This window comes from Lasioglossum baleicum, chromosome 11 (assembly GCF_051020765.1).
Source record: "Lasioglossum baleicum chromosome 11, iyLasBale1, whole genome shotgun sequence".
NCBI classification, from domain to species: Eukaryota; Metazoa; Arthropoda; class Insecta; order Hymenoptera; family Halictidae; genus Lasioglossum; species Lasioglossum baleicum.
The window spans coordinates 17,163,770-17,180,549 of NC_134939.1; the positions used below are offsets into that span (position 1 = coordinate 17,163,770).

Here is a 16,780-nt window from a genome sequence, read left to right on the forward strand (position 1 = left end):
TTGTTCGTAACGGACCGTGGAATTTGTAAGCGCCTTAACGAGCGAGGACACTGCGCGCCGGCTGCAAAAACATTTGAATATTTCCCGGTTCGATCCCGGATAATATCGCGGCCGCTGTTTTCTACCGAGTTCGGTTTTAAAAGGCCGCGCGCGGTACATACGACGTTAATGCCCCGCTTCCCATTCGGACCGATAATAACCGCGAATCTACCCGCACATTAGCTTAGAATTACAGATTGAATATGTCGAAAACGATTAATATACTGTGAAATTAATAACGACAATAACGCGCGGTGTACCTGCGCGGCGCAGTTACAATTAAGATTAAATTAATAGCGGCGATTCCGGATGAATTCAATGGCCCCATTCGCGCCGCAACATTCATTTAACTTTACTTATGTTTCTTCCATTGATTAATTAACGAAACCCCGATATATTATTCGCGGAGAATTATTTTATACTCCTGGGATTTTTATCGGCGCGTTCTGTGTCGTTGAACGAATATCCGCGGCTGCAGTCGACGATTCATTTATCTCGAAGAAGAAGAAAAGGATCGAATATACGCGACCGGGACAGGATGTCACGAGCTTCTTTGATATCTCGTCACGTGCTAGTTGTTGTTTAAAAGCATCGTCGCGACCCGGATACAGCGCGTGTCGTATTTGTTAAGCATACCCACGACACGCTTCTAAATATTTTTAGATTTGGATACACCGGTATCGATCATCGAATCGTAAAGTCGTCGGGGACCGATCGCGCGAGCCGCGCGGAATAATAATTGCCTGAGGGATGGCTGCTCCACGATATTTTCCGAGATAGACTCGTGAGTCACATTTTCGTGCGGCTGCACCGCGACGCCTTTCGCGATGAATATCACCCACGGAATTCCAATCGATCCCTCGTATCGCAATTTTATTCCTCTCCCACTCGTCCGAAACATACTGTATAAAAATATACAGGGTGATTCCGATGACATTGATTATTATGATTAGCCTGCGGATCTTTATGCAAAATAAAAAGTGTTTGCATTGATTGCAAGGCACAGGAGCGAAATAAATATTTCTTTCTTCTTTTAATTATCTTATTAAGGTGAGACTAATACACTGGGGTCGCCTTAAATATTTTTAATAGGTCCACTGTTTTAAATTGTACGTACCCATTTTTGTCGTAAATGCATAAAATCCGCAGTCCAATTATGATATTTAAAAAGAGCAGCGACTTGTCCCAGTTCCCAAAATCACCCTCTGTACAGAACTCCTGTAATTCTGATTATTTTCACTAGAAAAGAATCACGCGTGTGCTTCTGGTACCAGTAAATATCTTTGAAAACTCCTAATACAATAGGTTCAATAATTTCTTCAAAGAAAGTCCCAGAATCGGAAGATTCGATGAGTATTGTCTCCTAACGATCAGACACGGGACTCGAATTTTTCGTCGCAGGCTTCCTCTCCAGAGTAGAGGATCAGAATGGAGATAAGACTGGGAAGGTTGTTTATTGGCGAGATTGTTAACGGGCGAGAAGGCAATAAATCATGGTCGGACGTATAGTTTCAAGCCGAGCGGTTGTATCTCGTGGGGAGATCGGTTCGGCGAGTCGCGTGATCATTGTTCAGGATTTTTTTTCGGTGATTACGAAGGGGAGGAACGCATCGATGGGCTGGGACACACGGCGCGATGGGAGACAGTAATTAAGGATCAGTACGCCGTGACAATTGGCGTCGCCTCGGTCGCAGATCCGAGTTTACCGCGCCGTTGCGTGACACGTTGTTGCGTGACTCGATGCGAATATCAAGCTGACCAAGTGGATACGAGACCACGACCCCGTCATTATCAGTGAATCGTGTTAAACTGGCATAAACCACGTACCAAAGACTCGGAGGCGCTAACTGGACGTGAAATCTGTTCCTTCCTTTCGAACCGAAACGCAATCTTTCCCTCCGTAAGTACCGTTATCTGTTCGGTTGAGTAATAAGTTTGTTTAACGCCAACTCTTATTACCATTCTACTATGAATAGTTTACGCTCGAGCCACCGGGATCATGCTTTTTATGTCTCTTTCGAGTTCGAATTAACCTTTCGTCGCTCCCATATGCTCCGTGCACGATTTGCACCATGGAAATAAATTATGAACGTGTGCGACAGAGTTATAGACCAATCGGAGACCTCTCTGCACAGACTGGCTTGTGTAGCCCTTTGTCGAAAACATTTTTCCTTGGGGGAACTAGATTTTCTATCTGAATCTTATACTGGAAACATTTGTGCTCCCTCCGCGCGGTCAGCCATGTTGGTTGGAGATTCTTAATAAAATGGTACTACGATCAAACGGTACAAATACACAGCATAAATATAAATCCATAAATGCTTTGGAATCAAGTCATAATAAACATAAGGAAAGGAAAGGAACAATCTCGACGTCGCGTTTAATTCCATCGTCTCTGTGTTATTTATTGACACAGCCATGTTAACTGAAACAAAATCCCGGTGCACGGTATGTATTAAATATCGATCATCATTCGATAAACAACTCGGAAGTTCACCGAGAGGTACAGTTGTCTTTACTTCGGATATTTTAAAGAATAGTTTACAGAGGATCCTACCTTATTTCGAAACGAAGAAATTATACAACGACTACGTCTCTGTGTATTAGGTCGTTCGGAACGTAATATCGCTTTTCGTGTAGAGATTGCGGAATCGTGTATTAATTTCAGCTTAATAAGACAATGAAAAATTAGCATTAATTTTCCCTTGAGAAAACGAAACGACTTCCCGAACGATCTGATAGTAGAAGACTGATTCATATTGTTCAGGATTTCGGATAGCGAGTCATCGACTCGGCCTCGATCAGCTTTGGTATTCGGCCGACGTCTTACTATTTCGAGTACCGTCGAAACGGTGCTAGATCAAAGGCGCCCGATTTCTCGGTAAGACATTAGCATGCTGTCTCCAGATCGCGGCCAGTTATCAACACCCGAATTCCTCATTGTGCCCCGACTACCAAACCTGCATTCCACTTGTATATCTCATCGTTCCCGTTCGGCAAACGTGCACTTCATGCGTCTTACCAGCGTGCACACCTTTGTCATGAATTTTCTACACGATCACGCTATTCCTCCAGGTTTTACGATTCCTTCTTCTCGAAAACTACCGGTCCCTCGAACGACTACGAGCTCCCGGAAACACTGGCTGCACGAGCTGTAATATTCTTCGGTCATTGATGACCCACTTCGCTACCTATTCTACACCCGGTCGTTCTACCTTCGTGAACCATTCACCGAATTGTTGCAAAAATTACGAACACAGCCAGAAATACACCGGATCGTCCATTATACTGTTTGATGAGGCTTCGGACGAGCCGCAGAGACGTGGTTTAATTCATGAAACTTCGCCGAACTATTGCCTCGGTTCACAGTATGCCACAAGGCAATTCCAGCGACGAATAGTGCAAAAATTAAATGTCCTTAGAATCGAAAAAATTTTGTTTTATATAACTTTTATATATTTTATTAAACATGAATTTGTTAGTTTAGATTATGCAATTGGGCAAAAAGTGTTTGAATGAAATATATTTTTAGTTTTTCTCTCTGATCGTCAAAATCAATCTGTATGTTAATTATTAGAAAATAAAAGGTATTAGTAGTTTACCCATTTACTCATTTGATCAATTTGAATTATTCGTCGGTAGAATTGCCTTTTTTCCCACTGTGCGTTTGTTCGAAAATATGTTATTATGTATTTTCAGCAGATTGTAGAATTTTGTGATCGGCATTTCGATCGTTTTAGAGGAAGCATGTGTAGGGTTTCCGGCGTGAGAAATTTCGCGAGAAAGAGTATCGGATAGGACGGATCATTTGTTATGCGTGACTGGCGGCCAACTGAACTAAAATTGTGGTAGAAACAAGGGCCGTCCGGATAACGAAAAGAAGGCGGATACAGTCTCAACTTGGAAAGGAACTCGGTGGTCCTGGCCGGAATAAAAAGGGGAAACTTGAAGTTATCGCGCCTCCGGCGAAATCGCGAAACTTGTATCTACGGACGTCGTCGTCGGCGACAAAACGTTGCCGCGGCCGAATAATATTTTATTCTCCTCGCTGTTACACGGGAAATGCTTCGCGGCTTGAATACGTAACGCCGTTTTGATTAGAATATCGAGTACGTTCGAGCCCAGACTGCCATGCCGCATCGCGAAGTTTGTTTTCCCCGCTCCGCTGAAATACGGAAAATCACCAAGTATTACCGCCAAACTGCCGCAACAATAGCCGCAGCTTCGTTAAATTAACAGAATGCGGTAAGTCCTTGACTTACGTGGATTTTTAGAAATTATTTGCAATGCTCAAACAAAAATACTCGACACTGGTTAAACCCTTGATCGAACGAAGTGTTTATTTTCGGAGAACGATTTAGGGACGGATATAAAATGAATCTAGCCTAAAGTGTTGAACACCAGAATTTTCTCCAGTCGACGAAAATGCTCGCAAATCGATCTCGGCGAAGTTTGCTCGTTAAAGTCCACAATGGTTTCCCATCGAGGCTGAAAAGAGCTACCGTGGGCAAGGTGGTTTCAATTAGGACAGGTGTCGTCTTAGAAGCGACATAGTTCGCAGATACGATGACCGTGCTTGGGTGCTGTCCGTATTTGAAAATTAAAAAAGAAGTTGGTGGATGCGCAAGGTCGGTGAAATGACGGTGTTACGGGGATGATATCAACTTATCTCGAAGCCAGAGGCAAGGTGGCCGTCGCCCCGACCTTCTATGGGTTCGGAGGCAGGCGAGCTCACCTTTTCATCTCAGCCGAGCCGATACCCGACCTTGATTGAAAAGCAGATGACGCGGAATAAGGAGTTTTCCGGGAGTGGAGCGACGGGGGAGAGAGAGAAGAAGAGAGCGAGAGAGAGAGAGATAGAGAGGGGGGGAGGCGGGGTCCAGAGAAAATGTCTTCTACCCTTGGGGCTCTCCAATTTCTCAGAAACGCGGAATTTATTTCATTCCCCTGGCTCTGTCGACGTCTCGGGCAAAGACGAAGACGAAAGACGCCGCTGTCTTCTGGCTACGGGGGGACGATAACCTTCCGCAAAACGTTTCTCGGCCGAAATGCTTGTACAGTAGAACCCCGATTGTTACACGGGAACGGGGCCGAGAACGCGTGAAAACGAGCCGCCGTTTCCCTTCGTTCTACTTTACTCTGACCGAGTTGCGCCACGGCGATTCCTCCAAAACTGGATATTACTGTCGTTCCACCATGATTAGATTGTTGCTAGTTTACCTGGGAAGCAGCCTTATCCCGTGCAAATGAAATTAGATCGTTTAATGGTGTTTCACTTGTTCTACATACGGTAGAAGCTCGATTAGTTAGATCTGCTGTTTCAGCTGTTAAAGACCAAGAATCAAAGAGACTCTCGATGGATGCTAATTCGGAAGCAGGTGTTGATTATTCGTCACACCGGTGCAATTGGAAATTGGCCGATAAACAGCGAAATAAGTTGCCAGCATCGTTGGAAGGCCGGGATCGAGAGAAGAGAAGGAAGATCTCCTCTCGCGTGGCTCGTGAAATAGGAGAGCTGGAAGTATTGTCCCGGCGACGGAACACGAGGGACCAATTGTCAATCGAGTAACCTTGGTCGGTGTTCCTCGAGACGTCGCCGCGCGCGCGTAGGTAGCATTGGCCAGAAACAATTGAAGCTTCATCGTGCTTTGAGGTGGATGTTAGTTCCAATAGAAGTAACGGGCCGGGTCCGAGAGACAGGGAGGGACGAACGAGCGAGCCGAGAGGGAGAACAAAAGCCTCGCGGTGGAGAAGGAAGCAACGGACGAAAAGAAGATGCTGGAACCAATATGTAGCCGCCGCCCCACTCTTTCAGACTCTGGCCCCCTCCCGATAGCTCCCTCCCTCACCTGCCGCCCACTTTTCGTTTCTTCCTTCTTTACCCAGAGGCAAAACCTTTGTTACTTGTTAGTGACTTTTATCTGGTCGCCCCCGGGTGCTCGATTTATCTCGCTCTTCTCTCCTCACCCTCGGCTCTCCCTTTCTCTTTCTCTTTCTGCTGCTCTCTTACTCTTACTCTTTCTCCGCCTTCGCTTTCACGTTCGGCTCTCGCTATCGCCTACCAACAGCCCGCAGCCTCGAACAGTCCAGAACTTCTTATTCCGGATTTCAGACCCGTAAGGGAAACTCTTTCCTATTCCTTCTTTTCTTCTACTTCTCTCTATATATCTCCCTATCTTTGTCCCTCGTTCTCTCCGGCTCGCTCGCTCCCTCTTCATTTTGTCTCCCTTTCTCTCTACCGGCAACTCCGGCTCTATTTTCTTCCCTCTCGTCTCCATCGCCATCCTCTCCAGACCCCCGCTTTCTGGGACCCACCACCTGCTCCTCTTTATCACCGGCGGCTTAATCTCTTGCGCGACTTTCGCCAGCGAACTCAAACCGCGACTGCACGCGACCCAGGCTGTCTTTAGGCTGAATTTACGCCGCGACGCTTTGTCCGCGCGATGTCTAACACTGGTCACGATGAAGACGTTAAATCGCTATGCTGAGACTTTGCTTCCCGGGAACGTGGGTTGTTCGTTTACACGGTCAGATGCCTCCGGACTTATTTTTCCCGCAGACGAAACGATTCTTTCGCGTCAATCTTGGAGACTGAAGAATCTTGAAGAGATTAATTATTGTCAATTGCGAGCTGTCTCGTCGCAAGACGAATCGAGAAGAACGAAAGTGAAACTGGCGAAGCGCGGGGCAGCTAAGGGGCGCGGGCGCAGTGACGAGGGGGTTAGGTCGATGAGAATTTTACAGAACAAGAAGTAAGTTCTGAATCTGCTCCAAGTGCAATAATGTTGCTTCAACCTTCGGTAACTGGAAGCAAGGTCTCGCGAGCCAGGGGAACTTCTTTGATAAAATCTCCACTCGGCGGGAGTGAAGTTTCATCTCTCGGCCCCGGCGAAGTTCAAAGTGAAAACATTCAGCTCCGTCAGACAGCGACGTCATGACGTAATAAATCCTGGCGAGAGGGAGAAAGAGAGAGAGAGAGGAGCGGCAATGGACGATGTTTCTATTCATGCCACGGGGCAGGCCATTAAACGCCAAGTTTACCGCTCGTCAATATATCAAACACGAAGGAACAATCGAGCGAAACAAAGCTCCGGCCAAGATAGTTCTCTAGCCCGGACACGCCGCGAGATTCTCGCAAACCGCGTGTTTCTCGTTTCCCACTGGTTCCGGGAACCTCTGATCGATCTGTTATGCATTCTTGTCTGGTTATCAGAACCATTCCCCGTTACATCTGCCCGGCCCGGCAACACCTGTGTAATTGATTGTAAAAGCGGATCCCGGCCCATTACTTCCCTCCGCAACGCGTATTTAACCTAATGCTGCCAAGAAATGCTACTGGCCCCTCACAGCGCATCCCAAATTGCGCCAGGCTGCACCAATCAGATTTCACTGCAACGTTAAAGATCCTACGGATCGCAACCGTACAATCCACAGTGTTCTCAACTGTTTCTCTCTCTCTTCGGTGGTGAAAATCTTACTTTACTGTTCGTACAGTAAATATTCGTTCGAAGGTAACGGGAACTTCACGATCTAAGAATACCGAATATCCTCTCCAAGCGGAAGACGCTTGTTAGAAGTAAAAACACTGCTGTAAAAATTCTCCAACTGCAAAATTGAGCCTTTTAGGTGACACTCGATTGGACATGTTACATGTTACAAATTAATTACGGAAACTGGATACAATTCGGCTTGTAGTCTTCTAGACAACAATGTATACAGCATATTTCGTTGCATTAATTTCCGGGTGCGTGGGCAGCGAATTATCCGTTTCCGAAATATAATACAATATTATCGCATGGTATTGCATATATTATTACGGAGCGAGCGTTATGCGCCGTTTACCGTGTTCGATATTCCGATTGCAAAAAGATGCAAGAGTACAGCGGTACAAATGGTGGTATTTTCGACGCGGTTCCCAGATCGCATAAATTAGATTCCTGGAGGATTCGCGCGAAGTCATGGCCGATTACCGAATTTGGACATTCGGCGTGTGCGAACGATCAGCTCGATAGGAGAAGATGTACGTGTGTGTGGGTGTGTGCCTGGAGAAAAATGGAAATGGGAAGAAAGCCAGAAAAGGAGAGGCTCCTTCGGATAAATCGCCTCTCGCGCTCTCGAATGACAAATGGAGACCACAAGATTGCCCCTCCGACATCCAATTAGCCCGACCTTTCCTCCCCCTTCCTCTCCTATTCGTCTTTTTTCTCTCTCACTCTCTCACTTTCTCTCTCTCTCTCACTTTCTCTCTCACTTTCTCTCTCTCTCTCTCTCTCTCTCTCTCTCTCTCTCTCTCTCTCTGTTGAGCATCGCAAAGTCTGCTAGCAGACCCTTGTGACGTCAGGTGCAGGGCACACCTCGATTCGCTGGGCGTTTGTTGACATTTAATCAACAAAGTCCGAACTATTGCTCCATGTGTTCACACCTCAGTTGTTATCGCGATCTCCGGCCTCGTCTTTGCTCATCGATTTAGCTACCCGTGCCAACCGAAGCGAAACGGGACGTGTGCGAAATTCTGAGAGCGCCACTGCTGCTCGAATCTCTGTTATGCGAACCGAGAGAGAGAGGGAGAGAGAGACGTGGCCCGAAGAAATCGGTCGGTTTTCCTACACGATTTTTGTCCGTCTTTCCAGGAGCGTTTGGAAATTTTTACAGGGAATAGACATTTTATTGTAGATTTTTGAACACATCGGGGGAAGATCGAACGTTATTTAAGCGAGACTGATAATGTTGGTAGAATGCCTCCTTTAATGGAAAAGGATTTGCCTTTGGCGGCGCTCAAAGAAATTTTCTCTTTTAATGCTGCTGCGAGTATTGCTGCTGTTAAGGCTGGCATCCTCGTTGATTTCTTGAGTAAATTTGAAAGAACTGGGTAAGAGATGGTTCGCGGTTCAAAGAAGAGATTACTATCTTCCGCTTACAATTAGGCTGCGCGGTGTGGCCGACCTACATACGCAACCTAAATTCACGAACGCGAGGTCATATGTGTTATTGATTCGTTAGAATAATTTATCCCGGAACGACGTGATCCGAAAAAGCCGCGGACACGATTCCGTCACGATCTCTATGTTCGGTTTCTATAGCTGATAATTAAAACAGAGGGAAAAAGTGGCGGTTCGATCGTCTCAATGTACCTAACCTTGTTTCTTGTCACTGAATACCGCTATAAGAATAGGTCGAGCTACGAAGAATCCGATGTATCTTTGAAACGCGGCAGTCCTGAAATAATCACGACCAATTGAGTTCTCTCTTTTATCGCGTTTATTTTTTATCCTGGTCTACCCCTAGGGCAAATTTGATCGCATTTATCACGCGTTGCTAAGGAGCAACCGTCCGATTATACTCGTAAAACCCAAAAATACTGGCTGAAGCTTTCGCGCGAGCGTTGGCTCCGCCGCTCTGCAGTTTGCATAATTACCCAATAAAAAAGAACCTATGACGCTGTAAAATAAATAGAGCGATTCTAGCGCGACCTCGAATACGCGGGCATAACAAACGCTCCGCCATAACAGTAATGAATTCTTTAATCCTCGCCGTTACAGCCGGTATAAATAAATTTGCTAAACAAGCGAGAACGCGTCCGAGCAAACGGCGATTTTACACGTGTAACAGCTTGTTGCGATGCGCCACCAATTCTGATTACATTTGTATAAATAGACCCTGCTTTCGTTGTAGTTTGGTTGAATATTTTTCGATGGATTTGTGTTCAAGAAGGCAATTAGCGAAGTGACGAGTCTGTCCGATTAGTGTCCTTTGAAGGAACGCGATAAATCTCGTTTTCCAGGTTTTAGCGTTGAAAGGTACACATAATTTGTTCGCCAGTTTCTGAAATCGCTATACGGGGAAACGGGTGGAGGGAGACCTTCAACAAATTACAACGGTAATGCCTCCGCCTGTACCGACGATTTTTAGGATCGGGCGAACGCGTAAGCGGCTTGAGTGTAAAACATACTACCCCCGAGGGTAAAACGTACCCCTCATTATCCGCCTGTCCCGCACTTGAGTTACATTCCGCGCGTATATACCCTTTATGTCAATTTGCATACTAAACTCGTTGAAACAACTAACAAGGATTCTGCTAGGGGTAGCATAAGCCACTAATATGCAAAATATTTTAAAAGGCTATTCAAAAAATATGAGGAAGTGCTATCTCCCGTTGACCAAAGGAAACGCTGCCGCTCTAATGAAGCAATAACTTCCGCTCGTTTTCATCTGAATCTCATAGGAACGCAAAAACCATTTTCCACATTGTGGCAGAACATTTAAGAACGTTTAAGAAATATGTCGTACTAATTGCAGCTCAACATTGGGCAAGATTTTTCATCGTCAATATAATACTGTTGGAAATATAAATTTTTCATTTTCATTCCGTAGGTGGTGCTTCGATAGATTATCCGAGGGGTTGGTCTGTAAGCTAGCGCCGCGGCCGAGAAATCTGTCAACTAACGTCTCCCCTCACCCTGAATATTGCTAAAAAATTAGTAGAAAATGTTCAAATTTTCACATTTCTATTAATTACATAATTAATCTACATTCCATTAATTTTACAAATTTTAACAGAAAGACGTAGACACTAGAAAAATAGTTTTCATCAGAAATCCACTATTTTTAATTATAATGCCATTTCGTCAATGAAGTCCGTTTTCACTCAATCGTAAAATGCAATCATACGATCAGCATACCGTAAGTTCTCGCCCAGCTGATGGCTGGAAAAAGAACAAAAGAGGATTGAGCGATCACGCAACGGCCGTAAATGGTTATCGCATCACTCGACCGGAAGTACACCTCTGCTGCTCGGAAAAAATAGCCGGAAACGCGCGTCCTCCCTTGTAATTATGCTTCGTAAAATTCAGCAGTATCCTCGAGCGTCAGGCAATAGCAGTGGATCATTCCTGTGATGTGACCGGACATAAAATTTAAATATTTCCAAAGCTGTGGCGTGCATTTTACAGGCGTGGGTCCTCTCGCTTGAACTATCGATTCATTCAATTAATTATATCTCGAACCATTAATTAATATGTTGTACATTCACGTACATATTCAACTCGAAATGTAACGTTTGAGTTTTAAAAATTGGTTCTTGAAGAATTCTTGCGTGGACGTTTGAGAAGGGTTATTATGAAAATTGAGAATTTTTCTAATCGATAGCGTTACGGAAGCGCAAGTAACCCGAATGACGGAGGGGTTGGCGGGGGGTGGTAGTCTGTCCCGCGTGTCAAATGAAAATATGTCAGTGGCAGTCGGTGGCAACCGAAATGCGGATGCGGTAGCGTACTCATCAGCATGCGAAAACTTTGTTATTTGTTTGAACACGTTCAATTATGCATGCGCAATATGCTGACAGTTTTCAAGGGTGCCGGGCGGGGAGTTCGAAAGGGGTGGTCAAGGGAACCGCGGGGGTGTGCGCTGTATTACGTCGGAGACGAGGAATCGTCAATCGCATTGAAAGGGTCCGTTTTCAGTTCGGACGTGATTGAAATAAAATTAAACCCGCGAACCGCGTCCAATCACTCTCTGCTATCCAAACAGAATCAACAAAAGTAAACCACCGTTTTACATTCCTACAAATATTAATTACCAGTCTGCCGACTTTATGCATTTATCGCAAAATCCGCTAAGTAAAATACAAGTCGGTAAAAACAATGAATGTAGAAATATGTATGTTCTAATTCGAATAATTTAGTTGTGCTCCATTCTCCGACGATTTTATAATTGATTGTAACTTTATTACTAAATAACGAATTTATGCCACGGCTCAAAATGATATTTTCAATTTAATCAAATTACTCACAGGTGAAATCAATGTTTATCGGACTCTTGTTTCTTGCAACCGATGCAACACAGTTTTATTTTCCATAGAAGTTTATATATCCCCGCAAATATAAATTATTTTATTTTCGAAAGGTTGCGGGATCTAGAGCACTCTTCGCAGTTTATTCGTTACTTCGCGATTAAAGGATAGAATTTATCGCGTTTTTGTGCGGCACTGATTTACATTAACGCGGAATAATATTTGCGAAATCGCGGGAAATTGAACCGTTAAATCGAGTTGGTAGTCGCGTTAAATTCGACTCAATTCGAAATGCAAAGCTTTAAATATCTCGAAAAAATATATACGACTACGCCGAGTCTCGTAATCACCGGTGCAATTTATTGACTGAACATTTTGATAAATTTTATTTCGTGTTCCTGTGTAACGCTATCGTCACGTACCTACAGCGTTACGCTCCCGCTATCGTGTATAACTTTTTTACTGCGCGTAACATGCGTCACATACATGCTATGCGACCATAAATCTACGAATAATAAATAATTAACGTTCGTTCCGGCTCGTTACATGCTAGAAGCAACATTCCACATTTTTTTTATACTTGGCAAACATGCGTTAAATGTGCTGGGAAAGTCTATTTAATGGCCAAGAAAAATCTCTGAATAATAGACAATTAATTTATCCCAGCTCGTCACGCGCGACAAAACATGTTCCAAATAGTTCGTAGGAAAAATACTGACGTTAAATATGCTATTTAGGAAGTAAGCGATAAGAGAAACAAATCTGACAAGATTTCTTGGACATTTCTACCACCCTCTGACCTATTCGAGAGTTAAAAATCAACGTCAAACCCTATTTCTAACAGTTTTCGGCGCAACGATTCGACCGAAAACATTTAAAAATTTATTATCAGCAAATACGATCGATAGAAGAAACATATTTACCATGGATGGCGAAATTTTTGGAGATGAAGACGTTTTAATCGCCGTGACTGTAAAGAAAATGTTACAGCAGGGGGTGAAAATAGATAAACAAGATGGCTGGTGGATCAGAGGTTCATCCAGCAGGTCCCGGAACCAAAAGAATGGTGCCCGGTTTCAGCGGTAACAAGCTATGGGGGTGGAATCAAGCCGGCGGCTCGGCGCGCGCATTTTATATTTGACGCGCGCTCGTAAGTTATGTACATAGAGTCGGGGGGTAGGGTGTAGCGCGTGTGACGCATTTTTTCATCCGTCAACAAACGAACGGAACGAACGGAACGAACGAACGAACGTGACGCGGGGCGGCGCTAATCAAAATCCGATGCAGCAACAACGAGCGCCGATTAAACCGTTCCTCTCGTTGAACCCTCGCGGCCCTGCTCGGCTCTGTTCTGCTCGTCGTCCTCCGAAATCCCAGCTCGGGGGTTTCGAGCTCGCTTTTGTAGAAAGTCCAGCGGCCATGTAGACCGCGAGTCGCGTTTTGGCTTTTGTTTCGAAGCCGGGAAGCCAAATCCCGCAATGGCCCAGGCATCGTCGCGTAAAATATGAAACTGGGCGACAACTAATCTGCAGGAAAGTTCGCATAATGCGTCCAGCCGGTCCGCCAACCCTGTGTTCGGTTAACAGGGAGTTGGAGAGGGTGGTTGAGGTAGCAGGGGTGGGGTATCGGGCCGCTCAATTGGAAATAAGGTGACCGAGTTTCGAGATTCCTGCCACGGTGCCGCTTTCGTCCCGGTTCGCGTCCTCCGGCCGGGCATATCGAATTCTTCGCCGGATTCCGTGGAATGTCGAGAATCGAGTCGACCTTCTGCACTACTTTTCTCATTCCCCGCTTTTCCACACCCCCGCGGACCACCCCCGACGAAGAAATGCCCACGGAATACTTTGACAATTCATCTGAACTCGCGCCGTGCTCTAATTCACGCGGAAGGCCGGTTGCTTGAACCTGACGCGTGCCTCTGCACCCCAATTAGGAGATTGTCAGTCAAAATTTGTTTATTTTCATTCGAACGTAATGTTTTACTCCATAGAAAAATAATCTTCTGATATTTAACCAACCCGTAACGGTGTAAAAAGTATTCCCAGCTTTAAGTGACGGAAGATAAATTTGATTTAATGTTTGAGGCGGTTAGTAAAAGGTTTAAAGGTCATTCTGGCTCCGGCGGAGGACGCTGGTATTCGTATTCGTGTATTGGAGAGATGATACACACAGGTGGAAGACACCCACGTAGAGACACGTAGCATTTCGAGACCTTAATAGCTCAGTGTAACGACTAAAAGGGATTTGCTGTGGAAAAGCTCCGAGGAAGCTGGCCCGGCCGTCAGCAGCTGTATTTTCAGTTTCTCTGCCCATCCAATTCACTCTTTGATAGCACTGACCTAGATTTTTCAGCGCGCAGACAGTCGAAAGTGCAATCGATATTCCCTTTCTCCGCTATGAAACGATTCTAATAACATTTTTGCTGTAACCAACGGGAAATTTTACCTTGCTGACTCTCGCGTTTACGGTAACAATCGAATTATTATTTCCCCTCGACGACCCCGGTTTATTCGTTCGGTCTGAATCGAAAGAGGAATTTTTATCATTCGAAACACTTTTGATGTCGTGAAACTGCCGACGTACTTTTTTAATAAAGGCAAAATTGTGACGGTTTTCAAATGGACTGCACACAAGTTTGTACACACGTTGTACAACGTCGTACACAAGTTTGGACTGCACTGCAGTTTGTACACATTCATGAAATTCATCAGTGTATAAAGCACAGTGAAACAAAAAACTTTACAGACTGTTAAATATCACTGAACAATTTTTATTGTATTCTAACGGATTTGCATTCTCGTTAAAAATATCTTTTTTGCACCGTCACACTTTTTCCAATATAGGCATTATCAAATTTGATATTAACAGGTTGCCAATAGTAACAAATATTTACTCCGGTGAAAGATATTAATCTTCAAAGCAAGAAACGAGTGTTGGAAACATATTTCCACCAGCCAAAATTAGTCGGTAAAGAATCCGGGCAAAAAAATCCCAGCGAACTATCGTTAAGGAGTCTTTCCCGTCACCAAACAATCCGTCGAAGAAGCTATTAATCAACTGTAATTAAGGGGGATCGGTTAATCCTTTACCAAGACGTCGACTCGTTTGCTTAGACTGGTAAAAGTAGACTCGATTGCTCCGCGCCACGGTTAATCAATCCTGAAGCTCGTTACAGTCGAGTTCTCTGACGGTTCGAATGGCGTCGACTCGTACGAGTTGGCAACAGAATGTCAGGAATTGTTGGTTGCATCGATTTCCTTGCAGACAACGCCAAACATCTTCCCCTAACAATTACCCCCAAAAAATTCTGACATTCATGTTGGAAATGTCTTTATGCGGGTACGTTATTCTAACTACACTTTATACCGTATATAGTTTGTGTCCGTTTCAACCCTGTAGCTCAATGAGGATGTTCGGGAGTGGTACGGAGTATCATGGGAACTCAGGGTCAGTTTAAAAAAAAAAGTAGGCTATGGTTAACATGGGATAAGCAAAGGGCAAGTGTGGATTCGACCTTAGGTGCCTCGAACCGTCCACCAACGTTATTCCATTCCCCTAGGAAACCTTCGGGAGACATTCGCCGTCGAGCGGCACCAGACCACACCGTTATTACTAGCGATAAATCGCCACCTTTAATAAGAGCTCGCATGACGTTCCAGACGGAAGCCAGAGACGCCGGCGTCGCAGCCATCGTCAACGACGGCGACAGAAAAATCATAATATTCAGCAGACCGCGGATACGAAGGTAGTTCGGTTTTGTTTAGCCAGATGTCGTTAACCATTTCGGGGCGAACATTATCTCCTGGAATATCGATCGCTACCCTCGCGAACAGGATCGACCACGTCGATTAAAACCATAATATTATATTTAGCACATCCAGCTCGTTTGAACTCCGGGTGGAAATGAAGATAGAGAGATACAGGTTAAACGAAATAGCTTATGTAACTGTTATACTTGTTATTCCAACATTATATGGAAACAAAAAATATATGACTTGGAGCACTTCCATAATTATGGGCACGTATAATGACATCTTTTCATGTTTTCCCAGTTTTGTACTTGATGCACGTTCAGTGTCTCAGTAATTTATTGGTATAAATAATAATACGATATTTGATTACGACACGGTAGTCCACCACAATTCCACGTTCCATATTTTATTCATTGATTTCAAGATAAAAATTTCCACGATTTTTACCTCGAGAACATCAATAGGAGATGCTGAACGGTGCTTTTTGTTTTTCAACAAATCAGGCCACTGGGTGACTCAATAAACGATAGAAAATTCCGCGTATCGGTGGAAGATTGCTTATCGAAGAGTCTCAACGGACTGACATCGGAATAGCTACTCCAGCCGCAATCGCTCCAATCAATGATAATTTCGCTCTCTCCCTCTTTTTCTCCTCTTGCTAACAGTCTGGTCGATGGATCGTTTGTTTTCGATCTCGAGAAACGGATCGTCTGTTCGAGGAGCACGGAAATCGGCCTCTGGTATTAGTCATACCAAAAATATCTGGTCTTGCGATATTCATCTCATACATTTGTAAACGCGACGATGCCGGCGCGCATGCGAGGAGACAAGACGTTAATTCGAATCCTTTTCATGATCTTCTATTCCGTTACCATCGACGGGGCAAACTCTCTATCACTTTGATTGATTCCGGAATAATTAATCACGGTGTAATTGATCGATCGAATGCCGACGTGTTTTCCAGCCGGCCCAGCGTATAAATTGATCATTGCGGTTTTAGGTCGGAGGTTATTCAATCACGTATTCTATTTCGAACAACCAAGAAAATATAAATGACAAACGCAATATTTCGGCCGCTATAAATATTCCCGGGTTCAGTTGCTCCCTTGCCGGTTGCCACCGCGACGATCTAATTGGGACAAGACAGATTTTTGTACCAGGTGGCCCTTAATTGGTCGGCCATCATTACGGGTGGTCTCGC

General features: G+C 44.6%; 1 protein-coding gene and 1 long non-coding RNA gene across 13 annotated transcripts in view; one reads left to right on the forward strand and one right to left on the reverse strand.

The window, feature by feature from the left end:
* The window catches only part of Ten-m (teneurin transmembrane protein Ten-m), a 534,210-nt gene that overhangs the window by 75,631 nt on the left and 441,799 nt on the right, over window positions 1-16,780 (forward strand). The gene's annotated exons all lie outside the window — the stretch shown is intronic.
* Window positions 1-16,780, reverse strand: part of LOC143213769 (uncharacterized) — a 322,076-nt gene that overhangs the window by 54,166 nt on the left and 251,130 nt on the right. The gene's annotated exons all lie outside the window — the stretch shown is intronic.